At 42.0% G+C, this 17,585-nt stretch overlaps 1 non-coding gene across 1 annotated transcript; it reads right to left on the bottom strand.

Annotated features, from left to right (window-relative positions):
• Positions 1-6,309: 6,309 nt before the first annotated feature.
• Positions 6,310-6,414, bottom strand: LOC114206597 (U6 spliceosomal RNA). The gene has a single exon (XR_003608682.1). It is a non-coding gene; the product is annotated as a U6 spliceosomal RNA (small nuclear RNA).
• Positions 6,415-17,585: the final 11,171 nt, after the last annotated feature.

Raw genomic sequence — 17,585 nt, 5'->3', positions numbered from 1 at the left:
TAAATTTATTTTTTCCACTCATTTTTTGTTTTTCAGCTTGTTTATTTTTGTTCTTCATCTTTATTATTTTCTTCCTATTTTCCCTTAGGTTGACTCTCTTTTTTTTATAAGATTTTAAATCAGATGCTTAGTTCACTTATTTCATATTTCTAAAATGCATCTCTGTCTTTACTTCTGGTCCCTGATTGTTCGTACTCCCCTTACTTTTGATAGGTGGTATTTTCAATTTTATAATATTCCAAAAGTTATTATCACGCTCTTAATTTCCTACTTCACCTTGTTGCCAGGGAGAGCTTTTGCTGCTATTGTTAGAAGTGGTTACTCATTTATTTGTTTTTTGTTGCTGTAAATTTTTATTTTTGTATTATTTTAAACCTACAGAAATGTTAAAAGACTAGTATAAAGAACTCCTGTACACCTTTTACTCAGATGCACCATTTGTTTATATTTTGTTTGTTTATTTTTTTTAAGATTTTATTTATTTATTTGACAAAGAGAGACACAGCGAGAGAGGGAACACAAGCAGGGGGAGTGGGAGAGGGAGAAGCAGGCTTCCCACTGAGCAGGGAGCCCGATGTGGGGCTCTATCCCACGACCCTGGGATCATGACCTGAGCAGAAGGCAGACGCTTAATGACTGAGCCACCCAGGCACCCCAATATATTTTGTTTGTTTATATTTTCCCTATTGCTTTATCATTCATTTTCTCTCTATATATGAAATTTTTCCCCAAATTATTTGAGAATAAGATGCAGGTGTATGTACATACAAACCTAAATGTTTCAATGTATATATCCTGAGACAGACATTTTCTCTTAAAAATTAGGGAATTTAACAGTTAAGAAAAATGGGGAGTTTTATATTGATACAATATGATTATCTAATTCTGTGGTCCATATTTAAATTGTTAGTTATCCCAATATTGTGTTTTTTATGTATGTAATGCTGTTATATAGAATAACATATAATGCTATATAACTTATAGTATTATACATAGTATATATATAGTATACAGCATATATATATATAGTATATATACTATAACATATACTATACGTAGAGTATAGAGCATATATAGAGAATATACAGCATATATATATACTATATATAGAATATATATAAGGATATATAGTATATATAGCCTATATAGTATATGTATATATAGTATATATGTAGCATATATAGTATATATACAGCATATATAGTATATATACTATAGTATACACTATACATATAGTATACAGCATATCTATATATGTATACTACATATAGATATATACATATCTATAGCTGTATATTACATATAGTATATATATAGCATACATATAGTATACTATACATATATGCTGTATACTATATATATGTCTAGTATATATATAGTATATGTATATATGCTATTCATACACATAGTACACATATACATATCTATACATATACATATACTATACATATTATACATAGACTATATTATATATAGTATATATAGCATATATACATATATATAGTATATAGTGTATATATATATAGTATACTATGTATATAGTATATGTATAGTGTGTGGTATATATATATAGTATACAAATAGTATACAGCATATATATATACATATATATAGTATTTACCTATATAGTATACATATAGTATAGTATACATATAGTATATATATGCTGTATGCTATATATATGTATAATATACATATACTATATGTATATATGCTGTATACTATATTATGCATAGTATGTGTATACTATGTATAGAGTATATATATATTATATATACAAATAGGTGTTGTATAATATATATGCATGGTATATGTATACTATGTACATAGTATATATACTATATATACATAAATATGCTGTACACTATATATAGTGTATATATACTATACATACTGTATGATATGTATGTACTATATACACATATGTATACTCTATACACTCTAGGTTATGTAGTATACTGTATGCTATATAGTATAGTACTAAAGTACTTTGGCACTATATATAATACTATAGTATATAGTATAGTATATATATGTATATCTATATTTATATCTAGATAAATAAATTTATATAATCTAAATTTAAAATTAATTTATATTTAAATTTAAAATTAATTTAAATTGGTGTTTATTTTATATATTGTAAAACAAACACCAACTTGTTTTTATTTTTGTGTTTATTATTATATATAATATATAATAAAATAAACACTAATTTGGTGTTATTTTTGTATTTATTATTACAATATATAATAAAATAAACACCAATGTGTGTGTATGTGTGTGTGTGTGTGTGTGTGTGTACACAGAGAGAGAGAGAAAGAGAGCATTTTAGAATTTACAATAATGATGACCGTGGCAACAACTGAAATGACTGTATGTTCACAGCAACCCCCACCTATAGGGCACTCAATATATTGATATTTATTTTCTTCTTGTGCTATGTTCTAAAGAAATGTATATTTACTTTCATATTTATTATGTTTTATTGTGCAGTAACTATACATTTATAGTAAAAAAAAATAAAGCAAAATAACAAAAATCACCAGAAATCCAAGGGCATATTGATAAGCACTGTTAGTATTTAGAGATATATTTTCTAGACTTTGGCTTTCTTTCTTTTTTTTTTTTAAAGATTTAAAAAATTTATTCGACAGAGAGAAAGAGAGAGGACATGCAAGGGGAGCAGCAGGCAGAGGGAGAGGGAGAAGCAGGCTCCTTGCTAAGCAGGGAGCCCCATGCAGGGCTAGATCCCAGGACTCTGAGATCATAACCTGAGCTGGAGGCAGATGCCTAACCGACTGAGCTAACCAGGCACCCCTAGATTTTGGCTTTTAATCAACAAAAATTCTGGGCTTCTTTTTCTAGTTAAATAAAATATGAGTATATTGAAAATATGGGATCATAGTTGTATGAGTATGAGTTTTAGTCTTCCTTTAAGTCTTAGTATTATGTTATTTATTTATTTATTTATTTATTTATTTATTTATTAAGTAGGCTCCATGCCCAGCTTGGAGCCCAACACAGGGTTTGAACTCATGACCCTGAGATCGAGACCTGAGCTGAGACCAAGAGTTGGCTGCTTAACTGATGGAGCCACCCAGGTGCCCCTATTGTATGTACTTTATAAATAAAATTCATACCATCTTTGCAAAGTAGAGCCACATATTTAGATGAAGAATCCAAGGTTCAGAGAGGTTCAATAAATTGCTTAGGTCACACAGCAGTAAGGGATGGAGTTATAGTCTAAACCCTGGGCTGTCTACTTCCAAGGCTGTGGGTTTGATCATTATTTTGTCCAAGGCTCCTTTCATTGTATTTTTACTTATATCATCAGAGTTTAGCTTTATTGCACTGTGGTGAGAAAATATATCTATATAACTTTCTTCTGGATTCATTTTTGGAACCTTATTTAAGAGTTAGCGTATATGTATCAGTGCCCGTATACCTTGAGAAAAATGTATGGACGATACTATGTTGTTACTGAGTTCAATGTACGTCACTGGTTCTAGCATACTAAGTGCATAGTGTTCATAACCTCTATTTTATTTTTCAAACTTACATCTACCTTTGCAGATATAAAATAAAAATACAATAATATAATCCTACGACTTAAAGGAAGGCTAAAACCCATACATCATACAACCATGATTCTGTATTTTCAATGTACTCATATTTTATTTAACTAGAAAAAGAAGCCCAGAATTTTTGTTGATTAAAAGCCAAAGTGTAGGGGCACCTGGGTAATCCAGGTCTTCACTGTTGTTTTTATATTTTTCATTATAATCAGGAGCCTCTTTGCACCCTCCCTCCTTTTTTGGTTTCAAAATCTCTTTTATATGATTCCACCTTTACCAACTGTTTCCTTTTTGTTGTATGAATTTCCTCCATAAAAATTTTTAAAATTTTTAGCATTTCTGCATCATTTTATTACAGATACCTGTCTTTAAGCAACAAACATATTGTTGGGTCTTATGTTTTAATCCAATGTGGGAATTTGTCTTTGGAGAAACTAACGGCCTATTATACGGCCTCTCTTGGAATGCAATTGGCACAGTGATAGAAGATAGGCTCTCCGCTATGAGCTATGGACTTGCTGCAAATTGCTTAAGGACTCTATGAGGAGAAAGCTACCAGTGTCCTTATCTGTACAGTCCTGTTAATTAAGAGTATAAACTTTATCGAGTTGTTGTGAAGATTAAAGGAGATCAAGAACATTCTGGAATAGAAGCATGGTAAAGCATATTAAACTATTATTTGTAAAATGTAACTGTCATTTTTTGCTATTATAGATACCAGGCCTGGAAATTTCATTCAAAGCAAGTTTCTTGGCAATAGCATATAAAACAAATTCTTAAAACAACGATCTGTGCTCAACATGGGGGGAAATGAGCTCCCTACTTTTCTCTAACCCGGTCTCAAATTTCTCTCTGAGATAACCGGAATAACTTACAGTAAAATTGCTGAGAGGCAGTGGTCAGGTTTCAGTTCGACTCGTCCGTCTCTACTTCTGGCTGTGCTGTGGCATTCACAGCCTGCCTTAAATCCAGCCCTGTCAGGAATCGCTGTTTGCTTCCCATTTAACTCATTAAGGATTTAGGGGGTACAACTACATTGTTTGCTTCCATGATGGAGATTTGAAGCTGCAGACTTCGTTGGCCTCTCCTCTTGTCCTTGGGCGTGGAAACACTGACACTAAGAAAAGCAAACCAAGCAGTGATGGATTTTCTACTTCCTGAATCCTGGAATTTGCTCGTCCAATGACAGCCATCTGGTGGGCAACCAGACAGGAGGATTGACTCTCAGCTTGGGGCTCTCCTTCCAGTCGCCCTCCAGCCCCCGCCCAGCCAGAACCTCTGCATCAGTTTAAGCTGCCAGGAGCTGAAGCTGAATTCTTAACTTCTGCTCCGAAGGACCAAAGACAGACAGAGACAAAAGTGAGAAAATCTGAGGACTCCACTAGTGTCCGTTTTTAACTTTCCAAAATTGTCTTTGCGTTTCAGGATCCAGATAACCTCAAATCAGACAATGCTATAGTACCAAGGTGAGGAATAAATGTCCTATAATACTATAATCTGATAAACTCCAGAATGACGCGATTGATTTTTGTCATGTGAGCTTCAAATCTCTGATGGCTTCTGTTTGATCAGGGAGAGGGAGAGATGGGTACATTCCCCACCTGAGGCAACAGAGCTGTTTTCTTAAACTTCTGTGATAATCATGATCATCTTGTCTCTTGTTAAGCATATGCTTCCAAGCCCCTCCCCAGAGACTCTGATTCAGTGCATCTGGGATGGGGCCTCAGATGTGTGTTCTTGACAGGAGAAGAGCTTGGGCAATAATGGGGTAGATGGAGGGAATAGTCTGTTTTTAGAATCAGACCGCTCTGGGCTTAAATCCTACCTACGGTTATGGGGTCTTGCACAAATTAGTTAACCTTCCTTAACCTCATCTGAAAAACAGTAGAGATAAAAACATCTACCTCAAAGTGTTGTCGAGAGGATTCAAAGGACTTGAGGACCTGTATTGCACCTGCTTTTTGGTGCTGCTAAAGCATTTCTGCCCGAGTTCATATGAAGGTTATCTGTCAACTTAGCACGTAGGCATAATGGTTTTTGTTGTTCGTCTGCTTTTGCTGTTGTGGGTTTTTTGTTTCATTTTGTTTTACTTATTTTTTCCATCTATTCAGCAGATACTTGTAAAGTTTTTACTGTGTGCAAGGAACTGGGATTCCCAGAACCCCCTGAGCACCTCCCTGCTGGTGTGGCATGTCCACATGGCCCACCCCAGGCTTTTGAAGGGACTGATCAAAATCTCATGTGAGTGACTTGATGTAACAGGTCCCTAAGTGTTTAGGGGGCTTCCTGAAATTAGGAGTGGCATGTCCTTATCCCTTCTTTGTACCGGAAATTCCAGTTTTCTTGAATCCAGTCGCGTGCGGGTGTGTGTGTGTGGTTTTAATCTCTGTAGTTGCAATTTTTTGTCCTCTGCTTTACTGAGATATTATTGACATATAACATATGTAAGTTTAAGGTTTACAACGTGATTAGGTACATTATATATTGCAAAAGGATTACCACAATACAGTTAGTTAACATCTCCATCCCTTCACGTAATTATGGTGTGTGTGTGTGTGTGTGTGTGTGTGTGTGTGTGTGTGTGGTGATAACATTTAAGATCTACTCTGTTAACAACTTTTAGTATATTATATAATATAGTATTGTTAACTATAGTCACCATCCTGTGCATTAGATGCCCAGATCTTATTTATCTTATAGCTGGGAGTTTGTTACCCTTTGACCAATATCTCAAAATATGGAATGCTTTATGAATTTGCGTGCCATCCTTGAGCAGGGAGCATGCTAATGTTCTCTGTATCGTTCCAGTTTTAGCGTGTGCTCTGCCAAAGCGAGCACCACGTGCATATTTTTTCTTCAACAGAAAATATGCGTTTAAATGATCCCACTTGGTTTTTACACGGAATATGTTCTAGGTGCTTTGCACTATGCAGTCTTCCCTTCCTGGCCAGAAAAACCTTTGTACTTTTTTTCCTTCCATCCTAATAACAAGAATCCATTGGACTTCTGAGGAATATCTTTACACTTTCTGTATATTTAGCCTTGCTTCAAAAGAATTTAAGGCACTTTTTAAAGATGCAAACAATGCAAGACTTATTAAAAAGAAGATTCAGGTATGGAAGCTAAGGATGGGAAAAACAAGGTGAACTCATGAATGAGGTTTCACGTCAAATATCATACTGTTCTTTTCGCTCCTTGGTCATGGGCCAGATATTTGCTCTGAACTTTCAAGCAGTCGTTGCAAACCTTCGGCAATTGAGGGAGGAAGGCGATGATCCTCAAGCCAATTATTAGGATCATCGTCTATATGAGCCCTGAATATTGTTTAGCTAGTGAACTTTTTCACTAGCCCAAGACTTTAGGTTGCCTCATTACCAGCTCTTTCAATGCATTGTTTTCTGTTTCCCTACCTTAAACCTGACTCAAGCCGCCTGTGTTTTTTTGTTTCACTTAGGAGATTTATGTATTTTTTATTCATAATCCCTGGGAGAAAATAAACAGCCTCTTTCACGTTAACCTTGCAAACCCAAATCTACAAAGGAAAGGCAAATGTCCGGCGGCACAGCCTGGCCGAGGCCAGGTGTGAGTCTCTCGTCTAGGAAACCTGTAGCCCGCCTCCGAGTTGCCTTTATTTCTCTTTACTTTCTAGTAACAGTGCTGCTCAGGACTTTTCAACAAGAAAAGCCCAGAGGAAGATAGTTGCTTTTGAAGCCACCACTCTCGCCTGCCTCATTCATTTCAAACGTACTTCTCAAAGAGACGAAGGCTTGTGTACAAGGGAACAATGCTCACTGCATTCTCTTGCTGTCAGCTGTGATGTGGTGGCTTTTGATTCTGCACAGAACCTGCCTTGTTTCAAGAAACTGATCGAGGGAGGCCTCTGAGTGAAGGAGGCAACAAGACATACGAGCAGGGCTCCTGATAAGGCAAGGTGCTTCAAGAGAATGGGCTTGAAAGCACTTAAAATAAAAGGTAAACACAGCATCCATGAAAGTAGAGAATTCTCAAAGGCATCGAGCTGTTGCTGGTGGATAATCTGTAGTTCTGAAGGATCTTCACGCGTTTGTGCAAACACACGTCAGCTCTGGAGACATCTGACTTGGGATTTTAGACTTTTTGGTGGAGGGTCGGGGGAGAAAAGGTGAAGTTCACACTGATGTCACAAAGCAGGGAAAACTAAGTGAAACAAAAAACACAGGCGGCTTGAGTCAGGCTTAAGGTAGGGAAACAGAAAACAATGCATTGAAAGAGCTGATAATGAGGCATCTCTGTAGAGGAAAGGGCATGTGATTTCTCTTTTTAGAAGGCCATGGAAAAGCCCACAGGGCTCATTCTGAACACCTTGGGCAGTGTGAGGGCTGCTCTGGGTAAGCTCTGAGAGAGGGGCCTCCTCTTCCTATAAACTCTTGTCCTTCCCTTTGGCCCAATAGATAGACGCAAGGCAGTGAAAAAGCAACATGAAAAATCTAGCCACCCTAAATACGTTTGTAAGAAAACCCTATCAGACTCCCTGTTGGTCAGCATTCTTCATGAGTTTGTGTTGGGGGCACATTGCAGGCTGAGGAGCTGCAGGATGAGGAGGGGAGTGGGGCAGGGGGAAGTTAAGTGAAGCAGGAATCCATGTCCCCATCCGTGGTTCTTATACACCATGTTCTCATTTAAAAAAAAAAATGTCCACCAGCTAGGCGGGATTCCGCTGTGTAACTAAGCTAGGCTTAATATCTCAGTTTCGCAGAAAAAAAAGTTGATTGAATCAGATACTCTTGGTTGCCCACCCAGTAGCCATTCTCTCCTTTAATTTTTTGCTTGCAGAGTCCTGCTGTTTTGATTGGGAGTGTTGCTGCCCTTATTGTGAATCGGGGAAGGGTGACCCTATCTTGACCTTCAAGAATAAATCCTGATTTTGTTGTTTTTTTTTTAAATGGCAACTGAGGTAGATGGAATTTTAAGCTGGCTCCCATGATCTTCACCCTCTGGTGTTAACTTCAGTAATTATGGCAAAAGGCAGATTATCTGGGTGGGCTTACTCTAATACTTAAGCCTGTTAAAAGTAGAGAGTTTTCTTCAGCTGCTGGAAGAAGGGAAAGTCAGAGAGATTGAAGTATGAGAAGGAGTCAGGGCACCGTTGCTGGCATTAAAAATGGAGGGGGGCCTTGCTCAAGGATGGAGAATGGTCTTTGGACTTGAGAGGGATCCTGGTGGATAGCTAGCAAGGCCATGGAGGCCTCAGTCCTACAGCTGCAAGGAGCTGAATTCTACCAGTGATTTGAATGAGCTTGGAAGCGAATTCTTCCCTAGAGCTCCAGATGAGAGCTCAGACCAGCTAGTACCTTGATTTCAGCCTTGCAAGTACCTAAGCAGAGAACCTACTCAAGCCTTCCCCGGACTTCTGACCTATAGAACTATGAGAAAGCAAACAGGTATTGTCTTAAGCTGCCAAGACATAAGCTGCATTAAGCTATAACACAGCAATAGAAAACTAATAAAGCAACCTGTAGGTAGTGTCAAGAAATCCATATTTCTGCTCAGGAAGAATTAGTTTTCAGCTCAGACCCTAATCAGGAATCAGAAAGTTACCAGCAGCAGAGACTCTTGATTAGCTATCCAATAACCATTCCAACTTTCCCTCTTGTGCACCTCTCCCTCCCCATGAAAGATCAGATTCTTGCCCCTGGGTGGTCATGGGACCTGGATTTGCCTTTGGATAAAATCCTTCGAGAACATGAAACTATAGAGTTGAAGCAGCCATTTTATAGACGCGAGGTGATGAGCCTAAACATGGTAGAGTGGAAAGAAGGAAAGATCTTGGTTCTTTCAATGCATTTTTTTTTTCTTTTATGACAATTGTGAGCTAAGGGGCCAAGTCTGGAAATGCCTACTTTCGCATCTCCTGTTGTGTATATTTGTTTGTATTGCTTAAGGCACTCTTAGTTGGTTTTTCTGTTGCTTACAGCTGAACGTATCCTTACTGATACATTACCCTTCCTATAGAGAAAGTATTACAGGTGGAGACATCTGAGGGAGAGTGAGTGTAGTGGTTGAGGACCAGGCTTTTGGCACAGGTAGGAAAGGGTCCATAGGCATCCAGGGGCTTGAAGGACAAGTGTTCCCTGAGATTCTTTTCCCATGCATAAAAGTTTACGTGGCCATGGATCTAAGCTATATTTTAAGTACTACTCATATGACCTTGGGCCATTCATCTAAACTTGGTGAGTCTGAGTTTACTCATCTGCAAAGCGGGGATAACAACACCTTGGTCACTTGTTTTGATGGGGATCAGACTTGATCGTATATTTTTACTTGCTTTGGAAACTTCAAAGGGCAGCTGTGGTATGAAGTCATAGACTAGCTTGGTGCCTGGTCTATAGTAGGTACTCAGTAAGTATTTGTTGGTCGATGTGCTGTGTCTATTTGTCCATATCAGGGTTATTCTCATGGCACCATGAGCTTGGGGGTTGGGCTACTTGCTGTCTGCCTAGTTGCTCCATTGAGCACCTACTCCAGATATAACTTAAAGAAGGATTTTATTAAATGCTTTCTTCTTGGCAGTGATGTATTAGGCTCTGCAGCCAAGTTAGAGAATTCAACTTTTGTTTTCCACGTATTTTCCACTAAATATGCTGTGACGAGGTGTCTGTTTTGATCAGGGACGCTGTCCATTCATCTTCTTTCATCCTGACCTTCTCTATGATTTAGGGTGTGAAGATATCTGTGGGCTTGGACCTATCACTGTTGTGTGAGGTGCTTTGGCTCCAATCAACAGGGTTGTGTCCAAGGCAGGTAGGCCCCCTGTGAACTCCCAGGCTGCCAAATCAGTCATCCGGGAGGTGACAGGTGGTGCCTAAGACATTGTGGAGCAAAAGGAGATAGCCACACCTGGCCCTTTGAAAGCTTCCCTACTTCAGACAAACCGGGACACTATCTGCTTCCTCAGGCTTGCCCCCTGTAACATCGTCCGTGTTTCTGACTCCTCATCCATGGCTCTGACTTCCTGTATGCTCCCCTGGGTCTCATCACTGCCAGCTGGCCTCTCCTAGCTGGACTCCAGGACTGCTGCTTGCCGCTGATTCTGGGAGGCTAAGCAATCCTGGGTTTTGGTCTTGCCGTCCTCCATACCACGCTGGCCGCGAAACGTGCGGAATGCCACCGAGAGCAGACGGGCTGGCATCTGATAAAGACTTGTTTCAGGTTGCTCCCCAAAAGGAATTATACTGGAGCCAGACAGAGGAGAAGAGCAGGTGCTTGGGGGATAAAGAGCATCAGGCGAGTGAGACTGGAGACACTGTAGTCCGGGCAACTTAGCGAGTCACAGAGCAGCTGAGCATCACCTTGAAGTACCGAGACACAGGCGGCCTAACGCTGATGAAATAAGATGAGGGCGCATGGGGGTCAACGGGGAGAGAGCGACGCCGAGATCAGAAGAGGCAGAGAAGAACATCTTGATACCGAGAAGGCAAAACCCTAGGCTGGGAGCAGCGGGGTTGAGTATAAAGAACGCGCACCGGAGTCAGAAGCTGGGCGTGTGAGACCCGCTCTGTCTCTTACTTTGACTCTTTCTGTGAGGGGCCAGCACTTCTGGCCTCATGGGGTTATTGTGCGTTTTTGAGAATCTGAGGAGAACGTGACTGTGGTATAGATAATACTATAAAAATGTGCTGGACGTTGAATCTCCCTTGGCATTTAGGTTTACTCCTGTGGGTCTGATAGAAAACCTGGGTGAGGGCTTTCCTAGGCTGTGCCTGTCCACCCCCCCTCCAACCCCGCGGCAGTGACCGGAGCCATGGGCACGGCCCCGACGAGAATGTCCTTTAGATGGCAGCAGGGATGGTGACAGCTCCTGAGAGGGGGGTCCCAAGAGCATTCCTACCCCACTAGACGCTCAGAAGTTCAGTGGTGGAAAGTTCTCGGCTTCTGAAGAGCTGGATGAGAGACACAGATGGCCTTATTTACAGTCACAGGTCAGTCGGAACAAAAAAATGAGCCAGTGAGGAAAATTGGTTTTGAAAATAGGTCAGCATCTCATACGTTCCTAGAGCTGAGAGGAAACCTCAAAGGTGCCTACTGGGTGGCCACCTAGGCTCTGCCGGAGCCCTGCCAGGAAAGGGGCTCCCTGCCCGCACCCCTGCCCAGCCCCTCTGCTTTCTCCCCTCCTCCTCCTTCTGCTCCCCCAGGAGGTGGCCGCCTCCACTCTGACGTCCCTTCCCCGTCCCACGTCGGGCCCTCAGCACACGTGTATGCCCTTTTCCACCTGATGATCTGTCCAGCACTCGTCCCCAGCTCCATCTCCCTCTCACAGCAAGCCTGGAGCTCTTCACTTGTTTCTGCTGAGCCGCTCCCTGTCAGACATACTCAAGATTTTCTAATGTAATTTTTAATTAAATTAGAGGTCATCGGAGATGCACGTGTCCTTGTAAGAAACAACCCAGAGAGATTCCGGGCGCCCATCAGCCAGTGTCCGCTAGCGCCCAGCAGCCAGGAAGTACCTGTTGGGTAAGTGCATGGACGCCCATGGCTGGGGTCGGACGGACGGCGCGGGCAGCGCTGGGGTCGGGACTTTGGGGGCACCAGGGGAGCCCCGAGGGACAGGAGCCATGACAAGGACTGCCGCGGCCCCCATGCGGCTGCCAGGGCCTGGCTGGGGCCCGGCCTGCTTCACCGGCTTTTCTTTCTGGCCCTTCCTCGCTGCGGTTCCCAGTGGGACCAGCTGGAGCTGCTCCTCCACCAGCCCATTCCAGAGGGGGGCCAGCGGGCGTGAACCCTCCCCCCAACTCCTCTCCCCACCACCCCCAGACACACACACACCTTTTTGCTGACTGTCGGAGTTGGACTAGAACTGTCAAAGCATTCAAATCCACCTCTAGTCACAGTTCCGTTTTCCCTACATTGGTGTAAAAATATACTTTTTCATCAAAGTGGAAAATAACAACACAGAAAAGCTGAGAACTGGGCAATTCTCAGAGCCGGGCAGGAGTCAGCAATGTCTTAACGATGGAAGCAAGATATTTGAATCCCATGGACAGCAGACACGTGGGCAAGCACCCCACTTCCTGCCTCCCCCGCCCCCACCTCCTCCTGGTCCCTGCTGCATGAAACTCAGCCAGGTTTTTCCCGGGGCCACTGTGCACAGGGTTGTCCCACGTGAGCCCAGATGGCGGCTTTTACGATGGCTCTGTGATGCCTCATTACCCATATTATGTACTAGTATGTGCATCACATGTTAAATTAACGGTATCGACTGTGCTAGGGTAGTGGATTGGCTGGTGACTCTCTTTCCAAGCAGTTACTCAGGCTTGCCATCTGGCGAATCTAATAACCAGGTGGTGAACCTAAATAACCTCACTTTGATAGGGGTAGAAGGGACCCCACTTGGCTCTGTTCCTGCCATCTGCAGCCTTCTTCTTTAGGAGAGACATGTCCAGAGATTCAGAGTCATGCTATTTCTTAATCCAGTAGCTCTTAGTTAATAGAAACACTCCCCCTTCATTTATGCACAACTCTGGTCTCCAGCATCTTTGCCAATTTAGAAAACATGCAGGCGCCAAGAGGCAAGCCAACAAAGGCTGTGTACAGCCAAATGGCATAGGCTTCCTCCCACCAAAACTCTTGGGCCTCTCCCATAGGAAAGCTTTTTTGAAGTTTCACTCAGAAAATATTTACTCTTAACCGTGGAGTTCCTTGGATTTCTAAAGATTCAGTATATTGGAGGCTGCAGAGCAGAGGCGAGGAGAAGGTGTGTAACGGACAGACTCTAGGACAAAAAATGAGCAATGTCTGATGACACTGAAACTATTCAAAGCAGATCCAAGAACTAAAAGCACAGCCAACTGGGGGCATTTAGTGAGGGGCAAAGTGTGCCACAGCCTTGGATATTACCTGAGAACACTACAGTGTAATGATGGGTATAATGTAACAAACCTGTGTCATCGGCATCATTAATTGTGATCGGTAGGCACCATTTTAGGGGCAGAGACCTATGTCATACATTATGGAGATGACCTCTCTAAATGGTTAAAATAAAACTTTGACACGTAGGAAATGAAATACTCAGGTCTTCGGGAAAAATCATGTATGCCTGAGTAAAGTGAATTAAATTATTACATAAGGTTTTAAAAAAACGCTATATTTTCATTATCAGAAGTTAGGTAGGTTCATCAAAGAAAATTTAGAAAAATATAGAAGAAAAAGAATAAAACAGGGGCGCCTGGGTGGCTCAGTTGGTTAACTGTCTGCCTTCTGCTCAGGTCATGATCTCAGGGTCCTGGGATCGAGTCCCACATCGGGCTCCCTGTTCAGCAGGGAGTCTGCTTCTCTTTCTGCCCATCCCCCCTGCTTGTGATCTCAATCTCTCTCATAAAAATAAATAAAATCTTTTTTAAAAAGAATAAAATAAAACATAGCTATAACCCCCAACTCCAAGATATAATCAGTGTAAATATTTTGTTTGCTTTCTTGTTCTCTCTTCACATATATTTGTGTATTTATATCCATTTATCTATTGGTCATCTGCCCGCTTATCTATAACTAATACATAAGAAATGGAATCATATCACTCTGTAACTTGCATTTACCCCCACTTCATGCACAGGTAAGGTGCTTTTCATGTTTATAAGTAAACGCCTTTAGCATCATTTTAATGGCTGCGTTGTAGTTCATGATACGATAGCGATCCAAGCAGTTAGCGTAATTTAGTGATTACTTATAAAAGCATATATTGCACAGCGATATCTGGAAAGTAAAATAAAAATTATGAGCAAGTAGGGCATGGAGACTGTCTCTGTGTAATCACTGCCAGATAACTTCACTGCTGTGGCAGTAAAATGGGAAGTTTCAAAGCCAGGCCTTTTCATCTTCATGAGCCATATTGGCTGCGTGCCTCTTATTGGGCACTTAGAACCCTGTGTCTGTGAAGATGCTTTTGGCTGTAAGTAACAGCACACTCAAAGTCGCTTATATAATTAAAAATATTTTGCATTATAAGAATCCTGGAGATAAGGCTGATCTGGGGCTTGTTAATGCAGTGACTTAAAGGCATCACCAAAGATTTGTATTTTTATCATCTTTTTTTCTCTCTCCAGAGGGTCCCCAAATTTTGTCAGCTCTTCCAGTCACTGCATGAAGACAAGATAATATCCAGAGGCAGAAAAGGAGATGGTCTCTCCTTTGTGCCTCGTTTTTCAAAAAATTATTTTTAATTTTGGTAGAACATACATCACGTCACATAGCATTTGGCCTCTCAACCATTTTTAAGTGTACAATTTGGTATTGTGACGTATATTCCCACTGTTGTGCAATAAGTCTCCCGAACTCTTTCCATCTTGCAAAACTGAAACTCTATGTCCGTTAAACAATAACTCCGCAGCCCGCCTTCGCCCCAGCCTCTGGCACCAGCCCTTCTACTTTCTGTCTCTATGAATCGGACTCTTGTAGGTAGATCATATAAAGGGAATCTTCCAGTATTTGTTTTTTGGTGACTGGGCTTCTTTCACTTACCATAATGTCCTAAAGTTTCATCCACGTTTTAGCATGTGTTAAAATCTCCTTCCTTTTTAAGGCTAAATAAGATCCCCTCCTGCGTATACACCACATTTCGTTTATCTGTTCCTCCGTTGTTGGACATTGGGGCTGCTTCCACATTTTAGCCATTGTGAACGAAGCTACTATGAACGTGGGTGTGCAAATAGCTCTTTGAGACCTTGCTTTCAATTCTTTTGTCTCTACATTCAGAAGTGGAATGACTGGATCATATGGTAATTCTACTTTTCATTTTCTGAGGAGCTGCCAATTGTTTTCCATGGTGTCATGTTGCATTCCCACCAACAATGCAATGTGTTCCAATTTCTCCACATCCTTGCCAGTATTTGTTTCCCTCCCTTCCTCCCTTCCTCCCTCCCTCCCTTCCTCCCTTCTTTCTTTCCTTCCTTCTTGATAGTACCCATCCTAATGAGTGTGAGGTGGCCCTTGTGTTTTTTTTTTTTAATACCAAGGAAACATTTATGTTCATTTCTCCTGTCTCATTGGTTAGAATTATGCTCACATATCTATTTTTAAGCCAATCACTGGTAAGAAAAATGGAACCATGCTTTGTTTACTCTGAGACCAAGCAGCATGTGCCCTGCACTGAGAGCTCTGACACTATATTAAGGGCCAACTGTTTGCTTCTCATAGGGAAGAGCAGTGCTTTTTAATTCTTAAACTCTAATGTGCAAACAAATCACTGGAAGATGTTAAAATGCAGGTTCTGACTCACTGGGACAGGGCCCGAGAGTCTGCATTTCCAATCAGCTCCCAAGTGATGCTGATGCAGCTGGACCGAGACCCCCCCCATTGAATAGTGAGGGTCTAGCACATGCATCAGAATCTCCTGGAGGGTTTGTTAGCACCCAGATTGCCAGGCCCTTACACCAGAGTATGTGATTTAGTCAGTCTGGGTGGAGGCCCAAGAACTTGCATTTTGACCCAGTTTGTCCTAAGTGAGGCTGATGCTGCTGTTTCCCAGGACACATCCTGAGGACCACTGGCTTAGAGGACAGTCACTGGAGCCCGGCCACTAGCTTTGTACCTAGAGGCCCACTGCGTCCCTGTGTAATCTCAGCAAGTTGCTTACCCAGTTTCCTTATCTGTTAACCAGGGATGCTAATACCACCTGGGTGCGATGACTTTTGTGAGGCTCTGCGTTATGCACTACATAAGGTTAAGTCATTATTGGTCGTTCTTTTCAAATAGGTAGGATTAAACTGTGCTTGTTTGCTGCTCTCTGGAAAATCTTTTGGGAGGCGAGGTGTTCCCCCTCCAGGCATGTTTGGAGAAGCTCTCTTCTTTCACTTGTGCCTGTCCCTTGGAAAGCTCCCCAGACCAACTTTTTTCACCATGCTGTTGATTCCTCATTAAGTGCGGGGATGCCGGGTACTGCCAGCCTTTAACCTGGATGCCCAGGGTCCTTATAAATAAAGAATGCAGCAAAACCAAATGAGAGTAGCAGCATCTCAGGCAGCAGCAATGAGTTTCCTTTAGCTTCCCCAGGTGGGCCTGCTCTCCAAAAGCTCAAGGTCTGTTCTGGCTAGCAGGGAGCAGAAAGAGCGGTTCTCAGCATCCCTGGCGGCACCCTGAGTGTTCTAATCATATGCAAGGCTGAAGTAAAGGGAGGAAGCAAGCAGACCCCCGTAGCCAGGCTTTTTACCTGTCTATGCCTTTGGGCTGGGGACGGAGCTTGGCAGGCTGGTGAACATTTCAGGAAGAGTAGCAACAGAGCCCAGAGAGACCCAGTGTGTGGCACTACCAGCTGAGGCCCAGTGTGGCGGGGATGACGGTGGGTGACCGGGTGGGGCTCCAGGCAGGGCCAGGTCACACAAGCACTTGTATGGCATGCTGGGACGCTCCCATAGATAAACTGTATTAGGACATTTTTTTTAAAAAGATTTATTTATTTGAGAGAGAGAGAAAAAGAGAGAGAGTGCCCATGAGCACCTTCGAGCCTGTGTATGAGTGGGGGGAGGGGCAGAGGGAGAGAATATTCAAGCAGACTCCCCGTTGAGCACAGAGCCTGATTTGGGGCTCCATCCCAGGACTCTGAGATGATGACCTGAGCCAAAACCAAGAGTCAGATGCTTAACCCACTGAGCCACCCAGGCGCCCGGTATTAGGACATTTTTTATTGCAAGTAACAGAAACCCACTTGCCTTAGCCTAAGCTGAAAGGGGACTTAAGAATTCAGGCTATTTCACAGAACCCAGGGGCAGCCTGCAGCATCCCTGAGGGAGGGGCTGGAACAGGGAGCACAAAGGCATATCACCCCTGATATGAGCTTTCTATGCTTTTACAGTCTACGTGGGTGATCAGAAATGTCTATCCCATAGCATCCACGCATATGTGTTTTAGATTTAACCATCTGAAGAGACTGACTCTTTCTTAGTCCCAACCTCAAATTTCTGGCAAAGAGACTCTGCTTGGTCATCTTGGGTCAGGGGCTGGCTGGTCCAATCAGATGTTGCCATGGGAGGGAGCAGAGGC

The sequence above is a fragment of the Eumetopias jubatus genome, unplaced genomic scaffold (assembly GCF_037043125.1).
Source record: "Eumetopias jubatus isolate StellerSeaLion01/CBP00866 unplaced genomic scaffold, mEumJub1_p1.0 scaffold_7, whole genome shotgun sequence".
In the NCBI taxonomy this organism is placed as follows: domain Eukaryota; kingdom Metazoa; phylum Chordata; class Mammalia; order Carnivora; family Otariidae; genus Eumetopias; species Eumetopias jubatus.
This window is presented reverse-complemented; position numbering and strand designations above follow the sequence as displayed.